This window comes from Spermophilus citellus (genome assembly GCF_964194105.1).
Source record: "Spermophilus citellus genome assembly, chromosome: 7".
Taxonomy (NCBI): Eukaryota; Metazoa; Chordata; class Mammalia; order Rodentia; family Sciuridae; genus Spermophilus; species Spermophilus citellus.
In genome coordinates this window covers 120,704,522-120,728,830 of record NC_138188.1, presented here as the reverse complement: position 1 = coordinate 120,728,830, position 24,309 = coordinate 120,704,522, and the positions used below count along the sequence as shown (strand labels likewise).

The window sequence follows — 24,309 nt, the reverse complement described above, 5'->3', positions numbered from 1 at the left end:
AATATTCGGGAGATCTCAAGAGGAGAGGAATTCATAAAAATGTCTAGGTACAACGGGTGAGGTCTGATGGCAAGTTCTTGGGTTTCCTCCCTAGTTTCAAGAAGACTTTTGAAAGTCTAATCTGAGATTATTTAGGAAGACAAAGAAAGCAAACTGAATTTATAAGGTCTATGTGGTCAATTACTATTCTTGCCACAGTTTCCTAAATAATCAGAACAAATCTAATGAGACCATATTTATTTTATGAACAAGAATAATCTTATTTTGATTATTTTTAATCAAAAAGAGGGTCAACTATAGAGAGAATTTTGTGTTTCAATGGAAAATGATAGCATGCGCTTGTGGGTTATTAGATTCTGGTCCTGATCATTGTCTCAGAGCTTGTTATCTATCTGTAACTGGACTGGATCCTGCCACCATACACATTGTGTCAATCCTTCATTCATGTTTCATGCTCTGCTCCAGGATATAACCACGACTGTGACACTGCCGTCACTAACGACATCAACACTGCAAACCAAGAAATCCATTGAATTGCCACTGCCACCCTGAAGCTCAACATCTAGAAATCTTCTTCACTGGCTGCCCCCAGGCTCAGAAACTGTCTACTCCAACAATTAATCTCTGCCTTTCTTTTTATTTTCATATAAATTCCTCTCATTAAGGCCTGGCTAATTGTACAATCTAGCAAATATTCTCTCCTACTAAGACTTGACAGATGATTCAGCTGGTCCTTAGGGGACAAAAGGCAGTTGAACATTAACAAATCATATTGTTCAGAGGAAAGATGGATGACCCTTCTTTCCTTGAACAAGATTGACAAAAACTCTCTCCTTGAGCAAAACTCAGTGAGGCTCCCTGAGCATTCTCAAACTGGGGCTTCATTGTCATTCTTGCTGAGTTCAGATTTTGCAAGTCTTATCAGATCAGTTTAGAAATAATCCCCACTCTGTTTCTGGACCTGAGATAGAAATTTGGGGATATATAAAAGGAAAGATGACCAAGACTTAAGAGAAGTACTCATGAACAACTGGAATGCAGGAAACACCCATGAACCACTGACCTGCGCAAAACCCGTGAACTGCTACAAGTCCTAAGCAGTGCACCCTGCACCCTTGGCCAGTGCAAAAGTAAAATTAGGCAATGTGCAAGCACAAAGAAAACTGGTGCGAAATTGTATAACTCCGCCCTAGGTCCAGCCTCAGTCCAGCCCCTAGTAACTTTGCCTCTATAAATATTAACACTCCACACCAAAGGGTTGCTGTTTGTCCCTCTGGAGATGGCCCACATTCTCCCTTGAATGTACCTTTGCTTTCTTAAATAAATCTTTATCTGTATCTTTGGTGCATGCTGACATTCTTTCCTATCACCTAAGTCAAGAACCCTGCTTTCCCTGAGGAAAACTGGGAACTTTGGAAACTGACTCCTCAGATTTCTGGTGACAGGCCCAACAGGTTGAGCTGAAGGGTCAGTACCTACCCCAAGCCTCTGGATACCCCAGAGCATCAGGTCATTGAATGAGACTTAGCCCCGCCCCCTGGAGCCTGTTCCTCTCTTGAAGCTCTCTCACCTGCCAGGAGCAAGGATGGGGTGAATGAAATCAGGTTAATACAGGTCAAAATGCTGTGCCTTCTTCTTGGAATTAAATTTCCTCCAGTTCTGTGGTTCCCTATTTGCTAGGTGAGGAAGAGGAACAGTGGAGAGCCCTGGGACTCCTTGTTCCCAGACTTTGAGGTAACTGGCTATGGGACCTGCAGGCAGGCCCTTGGGCCAGAGGATTGGGATAAGTGACTTCAGTCTCTTTAAACTCCAGTGATGTTTTGGTCTTCAAGATAAAAGATGACTTTTAAATGGCTAGGTGGCTGTCCCCGGGGCATTGTCATGCCTCTTCCTCTCCAGCCTCATCAAACTTTGCACCATTTGTTGTTCTGCAGACCTGGTCCCCGGTGCTCTCCAACTGGGACCTCAAAGGGTGTGAACCCACCTCTTTTAAGGTGCGAAGTTTCCAAAACAGGGAAGTAGTTATTAGATTTGTTTTCTTTTTCTCTCTGCACTTTGTTCAAAAATCCTCTTTTCCTTTTTTCCCCCTTCCTGACAATATTTCAGAGATTCTATTTGCAATTTGATGGATTAGCTTCCAACTGGAATGGTTCTACAAGCCTGGATTATTTTCCACTTTCCGGGAATAGGAGCCACCCCTTAGGCATCATCTCTGATGTGCCTGGTCCTCTTTCCCTCCCTCTCCCTCCAGGACCTCCTCCCCCCAGGTGGTCATGTGCATTCATAACCTCCTTTAGCTCTTGTGCCTACTTTGCGAAGCAAGTAGATGAGCACTATTTTATATGTGGAAACATGGAAGAAGACTCAGTATGACTGGCACATGCCCAGAGTTCCCTGATTCTGGTTTGTGGTCGGGTATGGGGTTGGACAGGGTTGGGTTGTTTCTAAAGTCTATGTCCTGAAGCCTGGGATGCTTGAACACCTATGGGCGAAGCACTAGGAGGCAAATTCCATGAAAGCTGGAATCTTTGCCTAGTTCACTGCTCAGTGCTGAGCACCTAGAGAAATGCCCATCATGTAGTAGACAATAAGCATTTGCCAAATGAATGAATGGCAAGCGAAGGTCAAGGCCAATGGTTCTCCACCTAGATTGCATATTAGAATTACTTGGGGATATTTTTAAATGTTGAGGCCTGGGCTTTATGCCTAAAAATTCTGATTTAATTGATCTGAGTTGAGACCCAGGAATTGATATTTTTAAAAAGTTTTGCAGGTGATTCCAATGTACACTCTGAGGCAGCATTTTTTTTTTTTTATCCCTAGGCATAAAACAATAAGGCAAGTTATTAACCTCTCTCTTGCCTCCTACCTTTAAGCAGCTCCTTCTCTCTTCCCTCTAATCCTTCACTTCTGTCAACCAAAGAAGAGATTTTGAATTGAAAGCTTCCTGAGGTTGTAGTGTACTTTTAATTGGGAAACATTTAGAAACTGGATTATTTATCCAGATTTTCCTAAGTCACACAAGAGAACACTACTAACCACCGTGCTGAACTGATTCCTAAATTGTCCCCATTTTGCATCTGAAATCTGCATTTTCAAAGCTTTTGAGGGCAAGGTTGCCCTACCCCATGGTCTAGAGAAACTGGAGGTTTCCCTGAAAAGTAAGTAGACGAATTAACATGGGTGACAAGGAACTTTCTGGGAGAAAGGAAATTATATGATGGTTTTAGTTTTAAAAAGATGACGGACCACAAGTGTTCATTTCTTTGACCTGTAAAAATTTGCCCAAATGATAGTAATGGAATAAATATGGACATAAGGACAAGAGAACAGGAGAGCAACAGCAGACACGACATTTAAATTAATTTTTGGAAGATGAACACTCAGAGTGCTCACTGACTTAACAGAGAGGAGCAAATACTGAGATAAAGGTCTGTCATAGAAAATTCTGGCATGAACTAAATACACAGAATTCCTGAGAGGCTTGGGATTCAGAGGCTCTGCTGAGAAGGGATTAAGCTCTGCTCTAAAAATGAGAACCACTGGTTAAAAGTCTGCATGTAGTGTTTTGGGATTCAGGTCCCCTCCCCATCCTACATAATCAGGAAACTGATATTTGGGTCTATCCCTGTGAAAATGCTGGTGCAGGAGTTGAAAATCCTAAAGAAAAGTCAATCTGTTGACAGTTCTATGCACAAACTCCAGAGCTTCCCAGTGGTCTTTTAGCACTTCACTCTTAAAATGAATAAATAGCCAATAATATGACATATAAGGAAAGTTTCTAACATAGGAGAGATAAGCTATCAAAAAAATCAGAGGAAAGGGATAATACATAGAACATAAGAAATTATATTGTCTCATAAAACAAGAACACAGAATTATGAAAGAGAACCATTCACAGAATAAGAAAAATCTCCTGAAAAAACTAAATAGTATTGATGTTGGAAAATCTAATTGATTAGAATAAGTCAGGGACGATGGAGCAGTTGGGGATAAAATCATAATAGATTGCAGAAAAGCAGGCAAATGTAAAACAGAGAAATCACAAACTCTTGGAAAAACCAAGGGTCCCTTCACAAGAAATGAAACGAATAATTGTTGCTTGATTCAACAGTGAAAAACATTTGTATAGACAAAGTGAAATATGGAGTGTCAATTTAACCAGACATCATATGATATAGCTATGTTTGGGAGCTGCAGGAGGAAAATGAGAAGGAGAGTTGGTATATGGAAGTTATATCCTCATCTATCATGAGAGGAAGTTAATGAAAAAATAGTTAAAGATGATAGGTTAAGAATTAAAGAAGAATTAGAGATAAATACTGAAAGAATTAGTTTAAAGACGTGGGGTAGTTGGTTGCCTATAGGAAACAGGACTGGAGAAAAAGAAGGTAGAAAGAGTAGGCAGGGGACTAGTGTTTTCATTATGGGCTTTGTAGGATTATTTGTAGGATTATTTGGTTACTTTGATGAAAAAAATTTATTATTGATACAAAAAAAAAAAAAACTGTTAAGAATTGAGACAGACTTGCTTGAAATCCATGGACAAAAGATAATGTAAGCTTCCTAAGCTTCCAAGCAAGCATTCAAAAAGTGTCAGCAAGTACTATTATTATAACAGTGAGCAAAGAAGCCAGAAAACTTTGCAAGATTATTGCCTGTCTATGACGGGCCTTTGTCTCCAACTGGCAGGGTTTCTCATGTGTCAGCTGCAATATTTATATTTGGGTTGAAAGTTGGGCATTATGGCTCAGCTGAAGTCAAGAAGAACCCTTAACTTTGAGGGGGAAAAAAGTAACTTTGCACTAAAGAAACTTGTCAGACTTCACCTTAGCTAAGTGATTAAGGCTAATGTCCCCAGGTGATAACATGTGGCTAGGCTTTAATTGACTTCAAATTAGAAGGTGAGGGAGCAGATACATGATTAGAGGAGAAAAAAGGGAAAATCTTTGAATAGACTATTTGCAAAATACAAAGTGACAATCTAGGCACAGTGATGCATATCTATAATCCTACCTACTTAGGAGGTTGAGGCAGGAGGATTGCAAGTTGGAGGCCAGCCTGGGCAATTTATCAAGACCCTGTCTCAGAAAGCAAAAAAAAAAAAAAAAAAAGATGAAAGTATTCCGAGAACCCTAATAATCAAGAAAATGTAACACTCAAATGTATCACTTTAGCTCTACCAAAATGGCAAAAGGTAGAAGAGAATGAAGACAGTTACTGGTCCTAGGAATATTGGAGTGAAGCACCCCCCAGACACTGTCTTTCACTGAGTAGAAATGTGATGGTAACCCTTTTAAAAATCAACCTTGTCCTAGCTTTTAAAATGAAAAATCTACATCCTGTTCCACTCATGAGCCCCACTGATGAAAGCAAGAGCCATGGGCATTTAATGGCATTCATGGCAAGTAGTCAACCAAACCCACGATTTAAATCCAAACAAAAGGAAAAAAAAAATCACCAGGAACTAAGTTAACAAAAGGAGTTAGATCTGTAGCAAAAAAAAAAAAAAAAAACTTGGAGAAATTTCAAGTATAAACTTCTTTATACTTTTCCTGCCTTCCTGACTTCTAGACAGGGGTTGATATAAGGTAGTTACCAGGGGTTACCTGGAATAGGAAGGGAGGTCACTATAGATGAACAGGTATGCAGAAGGTGTGATAGCAAAAGATACATTAAAAATATTTATGTCAGGGCTGGGGTTGTAGCTCAGTGATAGAGTGCTTGCCTCACAGGTGGAAAGCACTGGGTTCGATCCTCAGCACCATAAAAAAATAAAATCAAGGTATTGTGTCCATCTACAACTAAAAAAAAATATTTATGTCAAACATATATGTTTGTACAAAATTTACCTATATGAAAAATTTTTTCAAGTGATTAATGGGACCATCTCAGGGTGGTTGGATTTTAAGTGGGTTTTAAAAGTTCTTTCTTATACTTTTATACAGTGTTCAAATTATCCAAAAAAGTATATGTTAATGACATAAACTGAAAAAGCAATAAAACTCTTTTCACAGTAAAGAGGTGGGGAACTTGTCAAAGATCCATCTATCATCCTTAAAGCTACCTGATGATTTCTTTCACACAAAACTAGAACCAGCATGTCCCAGGACAGTCTTTTATTTTACAATGTGATAAAGGAGGTAGTGTGTTTACTTTATGTATTCTAATGCCCCCTCTGTCTTGCTCTGAGATTTTCTTGGTGTTAGAAGTTGTTAAATAAGTACATATGCTCCATTTCTGACCCTGAAATCCTTTCCCAGGTGTGGTTACTGTCTGCTACATCAGATAGTAAATCTGCTATTTCTCCATTACAGACCAGAAAACAAGGACTGAGAGAAGTTAAATCCTACCCGGCAAACATGATTGACAGCTCTACCAGAAAAACTACTGGGACCTTCTTAGTCTCCCAGGCCAATTTTTTCATCTTACTTCCATGCACAGCCACCCTCCACCTTCCTCTAGAGTGGAGCAGGCTGCAGGCTCAGGCTGCAGGGCCAGGCCCCTCCAGAGAATGCCCCTTGATTCGAGAACCACTATTGTTCCCTTCCCACTGGACCATGGAGAATAAACACAGGCCAGTCAGCAACTTTCAAGAGTGATGATGCGGGCTACTTTGGGGCTGCAGTCATCGCAGTCATCGCTGCAGCTTGGCTATGCTCTCTGTGAGCCGTTTTATCCAAAGCTCCCTGCCACCAAAACCTCCACAGTAGAAAGCCATCTGGAGAAGAGCCAGGCAGAGGCCTTGACACTGGTGTTCTCAGCCCAGGGAGGGATGCTCCAGAGGCCAGCACAACAGCAGAGCATGACGATCTCCACAGCTGCTGCCCTCGGGGCTCATCCTGACACCCACTTAAAAAACAACAACAACGGGTGTTCATAATAATAAAACTGAGTCATTAAACATAGAGCCACTGGCTCTTAGAATCATTAGCTTTGATTTTCTTTTTTAAAAATCAATAACCAGAATTTCTGTCTCTCAAACAGTTACCATTTCTTGTGTCGAAGATTTCAAAATCCTTTCCACTAGTGATTATGGGACATTAGGCCTGCTTTCTCCTATGGGCTGGAACAGCGTTTCCCTTAACCAGCCTCTCCCTCCAGCCTCTGCTAACCGCCATTGTGCTCTGAGGGCAGGGACCATGGAATCCTGGGATCTTGGCATTGGAAGTTATCTCAGAGGTCATCTGGTCCTGTTTGCCTGTTTGTCTTCTGAGGAAGCTGAGAGCATCGATGGGGTGGCCAGGACACCTATGAATGTGTCCTGGCCAACGTAGCCAACGTGAGAGGCCTTTTAGTGGCTTCTAACTTCTGAAAGAGCCCACGAGGCATGAGGCATGGAAACACCCGCTCCTGGCCATTCCCTTCCCTGCTGCTCCCTGGGAGCCTCTAGTATTTGTGGACTGTCTTGACACTTCGTCCTCCATCTGAGAAGGTTGGAGGAGGAAGAGAAGGCTCTGGAAACTCTTCCAAATGCCTTCACCACTACTCCCAAGGAGGTCTTCAGACCATCCCTAAGAGAAATTAGAGAAAAATGGACAATTATTTGTCTCTGCTACAGAGCTATGGACTATTTTAGTTGGTATCTGTGCCCCCTCACATTTTTTGGCTTTTATATCTAAAACAAATAAATAAAAACAGCCTGTTGGTCCTCTCCTTCCACCCATCCATTGCAGACTCTGGCCACACCCTGTGCGCATTAGCAAATAACATCGCCCACTCAACTCCCCATTTCATTCTTAAGGAAAATATTTATATTATGCCACCGAAAGGGTTTCCATGGCAATGACGACTGTTAACACTGTTGCCTTAGCAACCACTTGAGTCCATCTTGAAATCCCCTTCACAGACATAAAAGGAAAATTTGTCAAAAGTGTGATTCCACTGGTAGGGAAGCCCTGAAAGACGTTTCCTCACCCCCCAGTTCTCCCTCCAGCTCCCTCTCCTCTCCCCTCTGAGGTATCCCCTTCTGTACGCTCACTCAGGAACTTTCTATGCCTCCTACTCTTCCAAGTGCTTGCCCTTGCCCTTTGCCTATTGCTCAGACTGGAATCCTCTGTGGAGATGCTGCCCTGAGCTCTGCAAAGGGTTAAGGATTGGCATGCAAAGCCATGCCAAAGATAACAGGAGGCAGAATAAATACACACATTATCCTTTTTATAGAACCCTGCTGCTCACCCCTGGAGACTGGGTGCACTTTCTCTCTCTCTCTCTCTCTCTCTCTCTCTCTCTCTCAGCTCAAAAGCAGCTCTGAGGGGAGAATTTTACAGGAGAGACCAGGCTGCCCTGAGATATAGTTCCTAGTTGTGGCATGGTGGCAAATCACCTCTCTCCAGCCTCAGTTTCCTAACATAAAATAAAGGGGTTGGGTGGAGGATCCTTCTGACTCTTAACACTCTAGGAATTTTTATGACTCAAGAATGTATCAAGTTAGGCATGGTGTTGCACTCCTGTAATCACAGCAACTCAGAAGGCTGAGGCAAAAGGCTTGCAAGTTTGAGGCCAGCCACAGCAACTTAGTGAGGACCTGTCTCAAGATAAGAAAGAAAAAGGACTGGGGATGTAGGTCAGTGGTACAGCAACCCTGGGTTTAATCCCCAGCCCCCCCCCCCAAAAAAAAGAACAGAAAAGAAAAGAAATTATCATGATCCTTTTCCAAAGGCAACAGAGAGTTCTCTTAGCATGCCTGCCCCGAACTCGCACGGGACATTGGGACAAAGTCCTGGAGTGAAGAGAGCCTGCCATGGCTGCCTGAGCATGAGCCTTTTCAGCCCTGACATGCAGTGTGTACCCGTGTGGAAAGTCTCACATCATCAATGTCATTATTAGTACTGTAAACACTAGACTTCAGGGCCACTCTAACTCAAAATCTTCTCTTGTTGAAGATGCTCTAGCAGGCTGGTTAAATAAATAAACGAACCCTTTCTGGGAAACATCAACTTTTCTCCCAAAGGAAATTTCTTTAGTACAATTCATGCCCATCTCTGGAGTTTTCCCTGCCTCTTTCCTTTATTGAAAAGCAGCTTGGGGGGCTGGGGTTGTAGCTCAGCGGTAGAGCGCTCACCTAGCATGTGCAAGGCCCTGGGTTCGATCCTTAGCACCCCATAAAAATAAATAAATAAATAAATAAAAAAGAAAAGCAGCTTGAAAAGCTCGAAATGCTGACCTGCTTTCTTTCACTCTTCCTCTCCTTTCTAATGGACAGGGAGGAAGCTTTATTAAGAGAGGAAGAGAGTCCTTTAAATCATTTTTATCACGTTATTAGGAGGTTAAAGAGTCACTTTACCAGTTTGGTATGGAGTCCAGGAGAAATGCAGTGGATAATGGGAGAAAAGGAAAGAAAAAGAGGAAAAGCAAAAGCAAAGTTCAGAGGGAAGCCAAAATACCTCACCAAATCCCTTCTTGTATAATGTCTACAAATGTCACATCAGACGTACTCAGACTTTTGATCTAACTGAAAAGCAGTTCAGAGTTGGGCTTTAGAGTGAGACAGAGCTAAGTTCAGCGCCTGGGTCTGACACACAACATCCTTGTGCTGTGAAAGCTTACTTGACCTCTTTTAGCCTCAATCTCTTTATCTGGAAAACAGGAGAAGCAATATCTACACAATAGGGCTATTTGATGGCTAGTTTCATGGATCAACGCAGCGGCTCAGTTATAGTACTCATGTGTTAAACCAAACACTAATCTAGATGTTGCTATGAAGGTATTTGATTGAAAAGGTTAATATCTATAATCATATAACTTTGAGTCAAGGAGGTGATCCTTAAAAGTGTGTGGGAGGCTTTTTCAATAAGAAGGCCTTAAAGCAAAAACTGAGGTTTACCAGAGAAGAAATTCTGCTTGAAGACCGTAACATTAATTCCTGCCTTTACTGCCAGCCTGCCCTGTCAATTTTGGACCTCTAGCCCTCATAATCCCATACGGCAATTCCTTAACATCTCTCTTTCTCTCTCTCAACATTATAATACGTATTTTGTATTATAAACACTCCATCCATCCATCCATCCATCCATCCATCCATCCATCCATCCATCCTGTTTCTTTGGAACATTTGGGCATTGGGATAACATACAGTATTAGACATGTTTGCTGGGCCAGCTCGACTACAGCCTGTGTGAAGGGGAACTGATCTGATCCTGGGCCTGCTGATTGAGAGACCACAATTTGCCCCAACATTCCCTCTTGCCTGTTGGCCAGGGCTGATTGGACTAGGCAGAGTAAGACCCCCAACCTAAAAGCAACCAGTCATGGCCTGGCCTGGTCCGATCCAAAAGGATGAGCCAGACCAATTAGTTTACTTTTCTTAGGAAACAGATTAGGAACTAAAGAAAGAATTCACCAGTTGGTAGAGGACAGGTAAGGTCAATAGTGGAACAACTGAAAAGGCACATCACAGCAGTCTTGGAATAAGACTTGTCGTATCCAGCCCACGTAGCATTCTGTGACTTGGAAATCTGTTAAAAATCTTTAAAACTCTGGAGATTTTGCATACAACCCTAGCTCTTTGGCATCTTTTAAAAAGCTCTGCGTGCTGTAACTTGGTGTCTATGTGGCTGGAATCAGCTGATGCTGGGTGCTGTTGCAGGGACCATGTGTTTTCCATCCACCAGCCTCCACCACATGCTCTTGTTACGCTCCACCTGTTCAGCTTCACACTCTCATTACCTGCCCAATGCATGTCGGCACTGTTGCAGCCTCTATGAGTGTTGATGTTGCAATCCTAAATCAGAGGGAAGATTCCTTGACTGGCTTCTCAGAAACTAGAGTTGCCTTGCATCCAAGCCAGAATTATGAAAGCCAACCTTAACATGGTTCCTACTTCTAGATTTCCTTGAGGTTTCCCTTAATCTTCTGCATGGAGCTTTATAAAAACAAAAAATCCTCTTTGCTGAGCTAGGGTGAATGGGTTTTTATTCTGTCCAATAGAAAAACCCTGTGGATATAAGGATCAGGACACCCTCCTTCTTTTCCAAATCTTTCTGAGGTTGCGGTTTGTACAATGGTCTGCCATTCGAGGACTCCAGGGAACAATGACTGATGTTTGGGAGGGTCACTCTCAGGGACTGGCTGAGCACCAGGAACCAGGGTCCAGTCCATTTTTGCCAGAGGACATATAGGGATGAGAACTGCAGCAGGCTGGTTTATGAGCCAACAGAATGACCAATACCAAAATAACTCCCATAGGTACCTGCCTGAGGATTCCCTTGCTAGGTGTATGCAAGGTATAGATTGGTCCTTTAGATACCTGGGGAATTCAAAGACAGTGTCTAGGAGGATTTGGGGGAAGCTAATTCAATCAAGCAATCAGAAAGGGCTTTAGCAATGTCTTTGGAGACCCCTCCAGCTGGGAAGGGATCCAAGATTACTAGATGTAGGTTTTGGGACTTAAGTATCTCTGCATAAACACTATTTATCAACCATGGATGGAAGCATGTAATGTATTAACCATTGGTACCATGGAACCTGTGACTGCAGGGCTTTAAGGTAGAATAATAATTAATGAGGTAGTCATTAAGGATATTGGGGACTCAACACCCATTGGCTATGAGTGCAGCATTGGTACCTTACTGGGTTAATGGTGGCACAGGATGTTTCTTTGGTATACACAGGGATCTCTAGGAGTCCTTCTTTGGTGAGGACTTTGGTTCAGAGATGTGTGTGAGCTCCAGGGGATTACAGTTTGTTATCACTGACTCCCAGGTACCTGGACATGAGCTACCCATCTCAGTGAACAGTGAGGTCTTTATCTTACATTCTAGACACAGGCTGGTGGTATTATGTGGATCAGGGCATCAGCAAAATGGTAGAATAGGACTTTCCAGCACTTGTCCCCCCTGCAGAAACATCAATTTGAGCAACTATCCAAGCATGAAAAAGACCTTCACAAGAGCTAAGGAAACCAGAAAAGAGATTACAGCACCTGGGTATAGCACAGAAATAAGAGACGATGCATTGAAGAGGGGAATTAGAATAGTTTTGCATTACCTGGCCCTCCCTTAAACCTAGGAGACACAGAACAGAGAGATAGCATCTGTGTGGCTGCAGGAGAGGTCAATGAGCATCTGATATTGCCCTGATTCCAACAACTAGCTGCCCCCACATAAAGCCCAGCACTGGGAAAGCTCCCCCAGTCCTAGAATCCAAGTCAGTGCTCACAGACTGAGCCTTGAGGCCCACCAAGTGCCAGACAAGATCCTGTAGATGCAGGCTCTAGGCATCTACTAGAAGGACTCCAAGCCAGCCCCACTGGCAGACTGAACTCAGAGCCAGATAAATCCTTCAATTCCCTTCTCACATTGCCTCACGTTGAGCTAATGCTTTCAGGAAGCCACCCCTATCTTTCCCACAATCACCTCTAACTAATTACTTTCTTCCATGTTCTTTCACACAATATACCCCCAAATGTAGTGACTATTTTAAAATCAGAATGGCCCCTGTGTGTGTCTCTGAAGCCAACCCAGTTCTGAGGAAGGCTGGTTTCCTCCCTCCCCGTCCACACCTCTCACTGACGTCCCCCACACCCCCTCCCTCTTGCCAGCTCCAACAGCACATTTCATTTCTGCTGGGTGGATATTTCTGCTGGTCTACGGGGCTGTGTCAAGTGAGAAGGTAAAGTTAGGAGACACTGCTTGAAGTCAGCTGGTCAAAACAAGTATGGGATCTCCCAGGTGAATACCTTTTCTTCCCTTTCTGCCTATGGCCCCTGCCTGAGTCAGTCCCTAACCAAAATAAACTACCCCAAGTCCTGCTCAAGCCTCCAAATCAATGTCTCTGATAGTAAATCCCTAGGAAGCACATATGTGTACCCCATCCTGTACAAGTGGGTAGAAGACACCAACTAACTAACACACATCTATCGTCAATTAGTCTTAGAGCTGTCAAATGAGAGGGCCTTCCTGCCATCTTTTCATTATACTGGGAAAAAATGAGCCCAGGGTGGGGACAGGTCTTATTTCTACAGAGTTCCAGATATTATCAGAGCCAGACCTGCAACCCAGTGCTTGGGTAGTTTACCCCCAACCTCTGCCCTTCCATCATGAAAACACTTAGAGCGCAGAGGGACAACCTTCAGGTTTTCAGACAGGTGACTTAGGAAGTGAAGTGGGCTGAGCAGAGACAGTGTTGCCCACAGTACAGACCCCTCCAAAGGTCTCCCTTGTGCTTCAATTTTGTGTACCTCACCCCGCCTACTCAAAGTGGGACCAGGGGCAGGTGGACAAAGTCAAGCAGTGGTGTCCTTTGCTCTGCCTAGTTAAACACTCGATTCAATTGAATGTTGTTCAACTTCGTTTGCCTGGCTTAGCAAGGGGGCCCAATTTTAATGGGCCTAAGAATTGCCTGGGAGGTAAAATGTGGATTCCTCAACCCTCTTTGAAGATTCTGAGCTGAAACCTGCTGTGACTCCCCCACAGCTCAGGGAAAGTCATTGAGGAAAGGACAGAGTACTCGGCTTTGAATCAGGAGCTGGCTAAGGGAACCAAGCTGTGTGACTTGGGCAAATCCCTTAATTTCCCCCAGGTGTTTACATAAGGAGGTTAGATGGGGTAACCCTAGAGGCCTTTCAGTTCTGACCTCTCAGGACTGTGTCATTTTTTGAGTCCCACATACTCAGACCACTTGGCTGCTGCTTGGCTGAGCAGACAGACACAGAATGCCTGGGCCATTGGCTTTTTTATTTTCCACCTGCAAAGGGTTCTTGGGCCTCTTCTTCCTTCCAGCAGATGAACCTGGAAATAAATCTCTAGCTGAGTCAGAACATGCTAACTGAAGCCTTTCCAACATGTGGAAATGCTGAGAACAGAGCCCAACCAAAGGGTCTATGGCTGGGTGGGTTGGGCCTTCAAATTCTGTTTTAATTCTCCCCTCTCTCTTTGACATGCCTTACCTTGGAGGATGCTCATTTACACACCTGGGAGTGGATTGGCTCATAGATTCCAAACATACAAACCCTTAAGGGGTGATCAAAGAAAGGATCCTGAGGGAGTCCAGTGTGGGCTGGCAGGTGGGAGACTTCTCCCTTTGAGTCTCCACATTCCATGGAAGGGAGAGAGTCTTTAGAGTCAGGCTTGAATTCCAGTCTTATGCCAAGTGGCTTAATTTCTCTCAGCCTTTTGTTTCCTTGTCTGAAAAAACAAAGTGGGAAGGACCCAGCTCACCTGTAGATCTGCAGTGAGAATTAAATCTGATTATGTACAGGAGAGAGCCTGGCCCTTAGAAGGGGCTCTGTAACCCTCACCCTTCCGTTTTCTGCCTTCGGCTCTCCTCTAGCCCCCACCTCTGCTTGGGGGAAGTGTCTTTGCCCAAACTTTCCAGTCTTAGGAATCATCTAGATAGAACAGGGGTGGGGGATGGACTCATTTTCTGTCTTTAGTGTTATTGAAAAATATTCAAAAGAACCATTTCCACCAAAAGTAACTCTGGGGAAACAAAAGGAAATGAACAAAGCCAGTATAAATCCATAAAATGAAATGCAGATTATAGCTCCCACAAGAGCCTCTATGCCTCCCACAGTTTCCTGGGACAATGGGACCGATTGGAGCTGGGGGCCTGTCCCCAGCTGAAGATTGAAGCCCTGTCCCTCCTGTGGGGCCTCCTCTGCCTCTGGACTCTTTTCTCAGCCTGAGGAGGGTGGGAGGCACAAAGAGCATCCAACTTGTTCGGGTGGGCCTTGCAGCTCCTTTGTGGCTCCTGCCCAAGGCACAGTCACTCCTGCCCACATCCCCACCCTGCTGGTGGCCCTGACAAAGGATGAAATGACAGCCCTTTCCGTGCAGAGCTACGCAAGGCTGCACAAAGCCTGTCACGACTCCAGGCTCAGGGGAGACTCCCTCCCACTCAGGTGGGTGTTAGACAAACATCAGGAGTAAACAGCTAGCACCTCTGCTTTTCTGCCTCTGGGCTGGGTCTTGTGGTATGGGCTGTTGGGGCTACTGAAGGACAGAGATCAAGAGCAGCAGGAACCAACCCTGGCATCCCACAGCTCACAGCTCATAATCACGCCCAGTCCTGGGTGAGGTGGGACCTTTGAGGGCAGGCCCTTGCATTGCTGCCACCTCAAGGGCAGAGCTGGTCAAAACATAGACTTGACCTGAGCTTGGGATAACCAAAAGTGAGCCCTGACCCACAGGTCACCAGGACTGAAGGAAGAATGAGATACTCAGTTTCCAAAAACTTCTAGGCTGGATAAGCAGGAGTAATGTCATAATGCAGGCTGCCTTTGCTGGCACAGTCTGAGGCCTGGAAAGGGAGGCCAGGATCAGCTCAGGGATTTGGAAAACTTTCCAACTGTTTTTATCAGGGAGAAAGAAGCTCTGGGGGCACCTGGTTTACATATGTCTATCTGTGGAAGCAGAATAGGTCATAATTAGGGGATGTTATAGGGTAGAACTAGAGTCAGAGAGCAGAACTTACAGCAGGCATTTCCATCACTCAGAATGGCTAGCCAAGGAGCAAGCACTGTGCTAAGGTCTTCAGAGAGATGATCATCTGATTGGTGTGTGAGAAGGTGATGCAAGTAGGATATGTTGGTGGGCATTCACGGGAGCAGGCCCATGGTGCACGAGTAGTCTGAACATGTGTGTGTATACTTCCCAGTCAAAATGAAAATCACCAGTTCTCAACTTTTACAGCCCTTCCTGATGGCTCTGGGTCTCCGCTTCTATATATCTGTTTATGGTCAAGGACTGATTATCAATGCTCTGCCTGGCTCTCCCCAAATAAGATCCGGCGTGCCATCCAGCATGCTAACGGACCACAAGGAGTGCATGGTGCCCCGTGGTGGAGGCATGGGCTGACTCCACCAGAAGGAAGGGATGGTGGATCCTTACCCCGTGGTATACTTCCCCGATAGGACTTCCCTTTTTGTGTCAGGCTCTGGTCCAGTGGGTCCAGTTGCTTATCCAACTGACCCCCCTCCCTTGTGGATGTGTGTTATTCACAGTGTCCCTTCAGGGAAACCTAATAATATATAAATAGAAAGAATCCACAAAAGTGATGGCTCCAGATGACCAATGCTAGCCACTCCCTATGGACCAACATTGCTTTTCTTTGACTCTTGGCTGGAGCTTGCCCTCTTTCTTATACCCTAGAAATTATCTCTGAACTTAACTCTCCAGAACTGTCATGTATTTCCATAAATCCCAAACAAGAACATCTCTTATCAGGATGTACTGTAGACTAGACATCTTGGAAACACAATAACTAACAGGGAGACCTAAATATCTCTTGCACTTAGGGCTCTATACCCTCATCTTATTTATTCTCACTAGAGTACTTTTCCAGGGTATCTTGCTATGTCACTTTGGATCAAACAACTGAAGCAGGATGTCAACTTTGAATTTGAACCTTTAAGGCACCTCTATCTGTTTGGACCTTTTCTTTGTTGCACTGGAAATTATCGTCTAGTTTTCCCCAGGATGGGATGAAAAAAAAATAAATCTTCCGATCCCCTCCAGGGAGGAGAGATGACTATATTCTCTGAATACCAACTTTCCTTGTCTTCAAAGAAGGAGGTTCCTAGTTTTTCTTTTATTTTTCTTTTTAAATTATGAATTATTTGAGCTCCAGGGTTTTGTGGGAGGAACATTTTCTTTGGCTATCCAGCATTCTTTTCCTGCTTAAAAACAGCCCAGTTTCCTTTTAGAGATCTCTCTCTCTCCCACCCCCCTGTTGTGTGTAGACCCATGTGTGGCAGATGGGTATATCTTTTCCTCAAATATAGAAACTGGGTGGTTCCTGGAGACTCCCTTCCCTGAATCCTCCTTTGTCACTATGGTACTGCCAGGGAAGTGGGCATGTGATATAAGCCTAACCAATCACACTCTGCCCTGGGATATTAAAGGTTGAGCCCAATAACGCAGGATGCCAAATTGGAAGGAGCAAGACCTGACTGTCTGTTCCCTCCTACCCTGGCTCCCAACTGTTTCCAAGCTCTCACAGACCTTGAAGCTCTTCCATGAGCTCTCTGATAACTTCTAATACATTTCCTTTTTTCCTTAGATCCCATTTTAGGACTTGGCCAAAACCAAGGATGACCCCCTTCCCTGGCTTATTTTGATTTTTTTTTTTATAAATAAACAATAAGAAAGAAAACCATCAGGGGACCAAGAAGCCAAAGAACTTTTCTGTTGCTTCCTCTATTCTCCCTCAAAACATTGCTACTTGGTGGTGGGCTGAGAGAAGACAGCTTGATGCACCACATTCAAGCCAGTGCTGAGACACCAGCTCAGACAGCTCACCACTCACTCCCATCATTCCCATGAGTGGTACCTTTATAGCACCTGGTGGCCTCCGCCTTTCCCCTGGGCAGCTCTGAGATGAGGGGGAGTTTCGCTCCAATTGCCAACAAACCACATGCTGGGCCGCGCTGTGGCTCATTGCTCTGCTCTCATTCAGCCTCATCTAGGAGAGAGCTCCTAGAGGGCACCCAGACAATAGGAGGAGTAGGAAGAGCCTGGCCCCCAGCTGAGCCTTGTGCTCAGGCTCAGCTAACCTCTCTGGAGCAGAGACAGTGGGAGCAGGGCACTGCTAACTGCTAACAGCTGAGAGCACAAGCAGGCGGTGGGGGCCATGGGCCTCACCATGACCAGCCAAACATGACCTGAGATTTTCAATGACTCAAGAGTCAAAGGGGAGATGAGACTCCCAATAAGCTCATTGGATCTAGAGATTAATTTCAAGATCAGTTCTGCCCCTCACTGAGGTCCCTTGACACCAGAAGGCAGAGGGAAATCAGAACTGAAGGAAGAGAAGATCCAGGTGAAGGGAAAGAGGGGAGTAGACAGTGATCTGAAGCTCTGTTACATCCAAGAAGGACTGGAATTGTTTTTGCACCTGAGGACACAACTGAAACCAGTGTGCAACAGTCCAGGGCAATAGATTTGCATCCGAGTAGGAAAAGTCCTTACACAGCAGTGTAGCAGTGAAGGGCTCCCTGTGGGAGCTGATAGGAGCCCAGCCTCAGGAGGCAGCCACCAGGCTAATAGTCCAGCTCTCTCACCTAACAGTTAGTTGTGTGACCTCGACAAGTCAGTGGTCCCCTCTGTTCTCACTTGACAGGGAAAGAAATAACAGTACCATCTTCCCGGGGTATTTGGAAGGGCTCATGAGTTAATATTAGTAAAGGCCTTGAACAGTGCCTGATGTATGTAGGAGCTGGACATCAGCTGAGCTTACGCTTGGGAGGCAGTGAGCACCTCTTTGCTGAAGGGTGTCACACGTGAAGAGACCATTCCTGCCGTGGATCAGGGAGAGAACACAGGCTCTGTGGCAGAAGGTTCTGGCTTCCCATCACAGAGCTGCCACAGTGATTTTTAGTGAGCCACAAACTTCCCAGTTCTCCATGTTCACATCTACAATGAGGCTGCTCTCTGTCCCTCCACAGAACTATCATAAGAATTAATCATGTGTACAGATGGCTATTATGTTATTTGTACTCGTTTCGTGCTTTTGAAATTGGAAAAGATAATCATATAAGACATTTCCAGACTGATCACCTCTGTGTGGCCTCATGGCACATCAGGGATCAGGGAGGATGTGACGACCGCTCTCTGCCCTCCTCCCCGTGTGCCCCCGCGGCTCCCCGGATACCAGAGCTAGTCCTCTGCAGACTTCTGGCTGGTCTCTTTGTCCTTTCAGAGTGAGTGCCAGCTCCTTTCAGGCTGCTTTGTGTGACTCACCCTTATTTGCAATTAACTGTGATGTTCTGCTGGAGGCTTCCATTATGGATGACGAACGGGGAGAGCCACTTTGGCCTAAATGGGGTCTGCAAGCTGGATATCTGACCTCAAGGTTTACTCTCAAAGAGACAGAAGATAAGCCTCCAGGCAGTTCATGGCAGACCTGCCTCAGTCCCCCTGCCCAGTTTTGGGTCCTCACAGCAGATTCAGTCCTGAGGGCCAAGCCTGCACATTCACACCCTCTCACTGGCACCTGTCTGGACGGCAGGAGCCAGGAAGCTAGGCTGGTGAGGGAGGCTGGCAAGGACCGATGCTCTGTTTCTTCTCTTGGAGTCAGCCCTCCATTTAATTCAGGATTCTTTAATTGAACACCTACTCTGTGCCAGGCACACTAGGGGATAAATGTGGATTCAAAGCCATCATTAATCCTTAGAAGCTTCCAGTTTGAAAGGAAATGAAGGCAGATCCATGAGTAGTTCTGAGCCTCCACCATGCCAAGGAGTGACTGCTATGGAAATACCGAGAGGAGATTTTTTCCAACCAAAGAGGGCTCGAGAAAGGCTTAGTACACTGGTCGTTTGATGAGCACCTACTATGTGCAGGATGTTCCCCTTAACTCACATAATCCAGAGACCTCTGTGAGGTGTAAGATTACTATGGCCCCTACTTGACAGATGAAGGAACAGTGGTTCTGAAAGGTTAAATAACTCACCCACCCACGGCCAGAAGGAGGCAGAAGTGGGACAAGATTCCCAGTCCAAAAATATGTGCCTTTTCCATGAAGCCAGGCTGCCTGCTTCTTACAGATGAAGTTTTCCTGGTCCTGACAGAACACTGATATTTTATCAAGCAGCTCAGGCATGGAGGGATTTTTCTCTGCTTCTACTTCCAGACAGGTACAAACTGCCTGCTCCAAGACAGAGCAAATATCCTCCCCTCTTCTTCCCACAGGGGGCTGATGAAGCCTGATAGCAGGCTGGAGAGGGGCCACCCATTCTAGTCCCTCCCTCAGCCTACTCCTGAGTTCAACCCTAAACAGTAACCTGGCTGTCAATCCAAATAGCACTTCCATCCACTGAAATCAGCAACTCAGATTAATTTAGCACCTGATGGAAGCCATTACTCAGTTATGCACCATTAATAATCCACTCAACTCTCTAACTAGCTGAGCACAAACACATCCCTCATGTCACCTCAAGGCCTCTAAGGAGGAATGATGGCTCAAGGCAAGTTTGTTCTCAGTCAAAGAATTTTAGACTATCGGTCCTGGAAGAGGATCAAGTACTTTGAGAGAATTCAGTTTAAACATCTCTTTTTAAAGTTTCCATACTGGGTTCAGAGAAGGGAAGGGGCAGGTCTGGGGACTTCAAGAAAGGACATCAAAGAGACTTTGTATTTTCCAAGTTCCACTCCTATAGGGAAAGGCAGAAGAAAGATTTGCTGAGCAGATCTTCTGCAAATATCTGCCCCAGATGTCGCGCTATCTCCTTGGAGTCCTGCACCTCAAGTTCAGATGAGAAACTTGATGATCGGATGAGTCAGGGAGGTGACTGAGTCACACAAGAAGAAGCATAGCCAAGGAGGAAACACACACCCGCCTGTCTCCAAAATCCTATAATAGAATGGGAGGAGGCAGGCAGGTTCCCTCTGCCTTTTTTGAGGCTTGCAAAAATGGGGTTGGGTTTGGTATGGATCCTGGAGGTCTAGGACCTTCAGCTCAGAGGGGCCCAGCACTGGATCTTTCCACACAGGGAAGTCTGAGCTGCCTGAAGGCATGAATGACCAGCCTGCGCAGGCTTGAAGTGACACACAGAAGGCTGGGGAGAATGTCCTTACATCTCCAACCTTGTTCCTGGATGACTCACGCAGCCCACGGAACAAAACTGATGTCTTCTTCAGCACCAGCAAATTGTATTTCTTCCTTAAAAAAAAAAAAAAACAGAAAGAAAGAAAAATAAACAATCAGCCTGCAGAAGGCTCTGGTGTTATTCTGTGGTCATGGAGCCATCCTGTGGCCACTTCACTGGACAGGCTGAAACCTGCCACATCAGGACCCAGGTCTCCCAGAGCAGTTTCTCAGTCTTATGCTCGGCTCTGACCAGACCCTCTGCTCCTACCAGGGACATTTTGTCACACCCTTATCTCCTCTGAACTCATGTTCCCTATGTGATCAAGTACTCTGGAAGCTTCCCTCACTTTCCTCATGCCGTCCCTCTTCCCTGCAAGAAAGTCACTCATCTCTCAGTCTTCCACTCTAGGGACTCTGCTCTGTGGGCCCTCTGTGCCCCCTCCTGCACTCCAGGAGCACTGCCCCCTCCTGGCTTTGAGCCCCCACACTCTCCAAGTATACACTACTCACAATAATAAAAACTAGCTAACATTTACTTTGTTTATTTCAATCCTGGGGGTTGAACCCAGGAGCGCTCTACCCTTGAGCAACACCCCCAGTCCTTTTTATTATGTTGAGACAGTATCTTGCTAAGTTTCCCAGGCAGGCCTCAAACATGCAATCCTCCTGCCATAGCCTCCTGAGTTGCTAGGATTACAGGCCTGTGCCACCATGGCCGGCTACCAGCCAACATTTATATGGTAGGCTAGGTACCAAGTAGTATTCTAAGGTATGTGTACATATGTATGCATACACACATTCATTTAGGTTTCACAATCCTAGGAGACAGGTATTATAATTATTTCTGTTTACAGAGAGGAAAAATAAGACATGGGGTAAGTTATTTGCTTGAGATCACTCAACCAGGTGGTGGCAGAGCCAGGATCTGGGTTTCTTCAGTCTGTCATCCTAAACCTCACGACCCTCCAGCTCCAGCACACCTCATTTGACCTGTCTATCTCTCAGGCTGCACCTCTGTTCTGTCCTCTGCTTGAGGAGAGGGCTTATGTCCTATTCCTCCAGGCGTCTCTGTGTTTGCCTTAGTGCCCAGACCACAGGAGGGGCTCAGCATGTGCTAGCTGAATACATGCCACTAGGTCTGACCACCGTGAGTGCCACAGCCACTTCACATGGCTCCCACACATTGCCATGACTCCTGTGTTTGCAGTTCACCTGTGACAAATCACTAGCCCTGTTCTCAGTGCCGAGGATGGAACCTCGCTGGTGCTGCTCCCAGCACTGCCCTGTCTGGGGTTCAGTGCTTCATCCTGTGGTGCACAAGGAGTACAGCAAGTATAGGCAAGCATTCATCTACTCATGCTTCTATTCCTTTGTCCTTCAAAGGCACTAGTTCTGCACAATAACACACATGTATGGTGGATGCCACAAATCAGGCACTGTTCTAGGTGCTGAAAACACAGTGGTGGACAAGAAGAAGTTCCCACTGTGATGGCAATGACATCAGGTGGGGATCAGACAGTTGACAAATAACAGCTTGGGTGCCAAGTGACTGTGAGCCCATGAAGAAGAGAGCGGGAAGGGTAACAAGCAGGGGGAGGTCAGGGAGGGAGTCTGAGAACATGCAATAGCAGAGACCTGAGGAAGACAAGGGGAGACATGGGCTACTACCTGGGGAAGGGGTGCTCCAGGAAGAGGAAGCACAACAGCAAGGCTCTGTGGTGAGCCCATGTGCAGACGGACAGAAAGAACAAGGAGCCACTGACTCACGAGCAGAGAATGAGAGCATTAATGGTGGCACGTCATGGAGCTCCTCGTGAGGCAGAGTGAGGATTTGAAGTTCTATTCCGAATGTGTTGAGAACGCCTAATGAGGCTGGTGCGTGGGGCTGGTGCCATCTAACCTGTGTTTGGAAAACTTGAGCCTGTGGGTTTATGATGACGATGTCTCTCAGTTTCCAAGATCAATAGCAATGTTTTGGTGATGTTCTATAAATACTCCTTTCTGTGACCACTGCCTTCTCTACTCTCCTGTCTTCAAAGCTCACATTGTTTCTCTCATGGACTTTAACTGGCTTCAACCAGAACTTACAGGCTAATAAGAGACACAACCAAACAATTGTACTCTTGATGATATAAGCTTTTCTAGGGCCAGAGGAGGGGACCTTGTGAGTGCAGAAATGGGGCTGCTCGGCCAGACATGAGAGTCAGGACATGACACCTGAAGGATGAGCAGGAGTTGGCCTGGAAAGGAGAGTGTTCTGGGCAGGGGAACCACCCAAACGGACAGAGAAATCGCAGTGCCCCTGCAACCTGTGTCCTTGATTCCCTCACCCATTTGTCCTTCAGTACCCACCTCACTAGCTCCAACACTAGCCAGGCTGGGAAAATCCTCTTCTGCTGCTAAACATGGCTACAGAAATTTGTCACTTCCAGTTCCAACATGAATTCACACTCTAGTCCCAGCTGGACCTTGGGCCACTCAGCACTCCTCCTTTCTTTGATAATTAACTGCCTGCCTCATCCCCAAAAGCACTCTCTCCACACTTCTACTTCCTTCCTGCTGACCTCACTCACTGAGGGTGCTGACCTCATCTGGCAGTACAAAGCTCCACCTCCTCCCATACCTCCTAGAAGGCCTGCCTCTTCAACTGCTTCCTTCCTTCACTGCTCTCAGAAAAGGATGTGATCCTTCTACTGGGGGAAGATAAGCCCCTCGGAAGAAATTAAGCATTTATCTTGCTTTGCCTGGATTGTATCACACAGTAACCAAATAGAAGATAAGGGAAAATTCTTTTTTATGGAAGAATTCTTGCTAAAAAACGAGAATGGGATGAAGAGTTAGAAACTCATTTTTTTTTTTTCAGTTCCATTTGGGTTAGATGAAAATCCTCAGTAGAAGATACAATCATATTGAATGTTGGTAGGGAACTTTATGCGGATAGATGACGTGGCCAGTACCTTATCTAGATAACTTTAGTACCTAAACTTGATGCTGTTATCAAAGTCACTGAAAATGGGACAACCGACATTAGGGACCTCCTGATGAGGTGAAATATACACCGCATGGCATGCCATCAGCATCGGAATCACCTAAGGGAGGATTCACATCGTTGATGTCTGGGATCCGCCCCTACTGATCATACTTTAAAAGGCCTGGAGTGTAACCTGGGTGTAGAGATAGTTTAAAGGTGTCCCCAGCTGATGGTCATGAGTGGCCAAGGTTGCAATCATTGCCACATGGGACACAAAGCACCGCTGTGATTTGTACTTGACCATCCCAAAGCTGGTCCTGATCAGGACTTTCAAGTTGATCTCTAGCTAAAGGAATTTCAAAGCATAGACAAACAAGTTAAGTGACACTGTGGGGAAGAAACCAGGCAAATCCAGAATGTGATTGTTTTTCTGCCTAGCCACTAATCCATTTCGTTTTTCCAATAATCCAATGGAAAAAGAGAATAGGGACAGTTCCAGATTAAGGGATTTCAACAGGTAAGAACCCAATGCAGTATTTTGGGTCTCGGATTAAATCATTTTTACACAACTAGAGAAACTTGATTATGAACTAGAAATTAATTGCTACCAAAGGGGTCATTATTATTTATCAGGTGTGTAATGCCACTGTGGTTATGTAAGCAATGATTTCAAAATCATATTTTTTAGATGTAAAAGGGTGAAATGAAGCTGGAGGTGGTGGCGCACACCTGTAATCCCAGCGGCTCGGGGCTGAGGCAGGAGGATGGTGAGTTCAAAGCCAGCCTCAGCAAAAGCAAGGTGCTAAGCA

General features: G+C 45.3%; 1 pseudogene across 1 annotated transcript in view; it reads left to right on the top strand.

The window, feature by feature from the left end:
• The window catches only part of LOC308653393 (splicing factor 3B subunit 4-like), a 110,526-nt pseudogene that overhangs the window by 81,654 nt on the left and 4,563 nt on the right, over positions 1-24,309 (top strand). The window contains exons 4-5 of the transcript in view: positions 14,678-14,842; positions 18,640-18,967. The product of the transcript in view is annotated as a splicing factor 3B subunit 4-like (transcript). The remainder of the gene's footprint in view (positions 1-14,677; positions 14,843-18,639; positions 18,968-24,309) is intronic.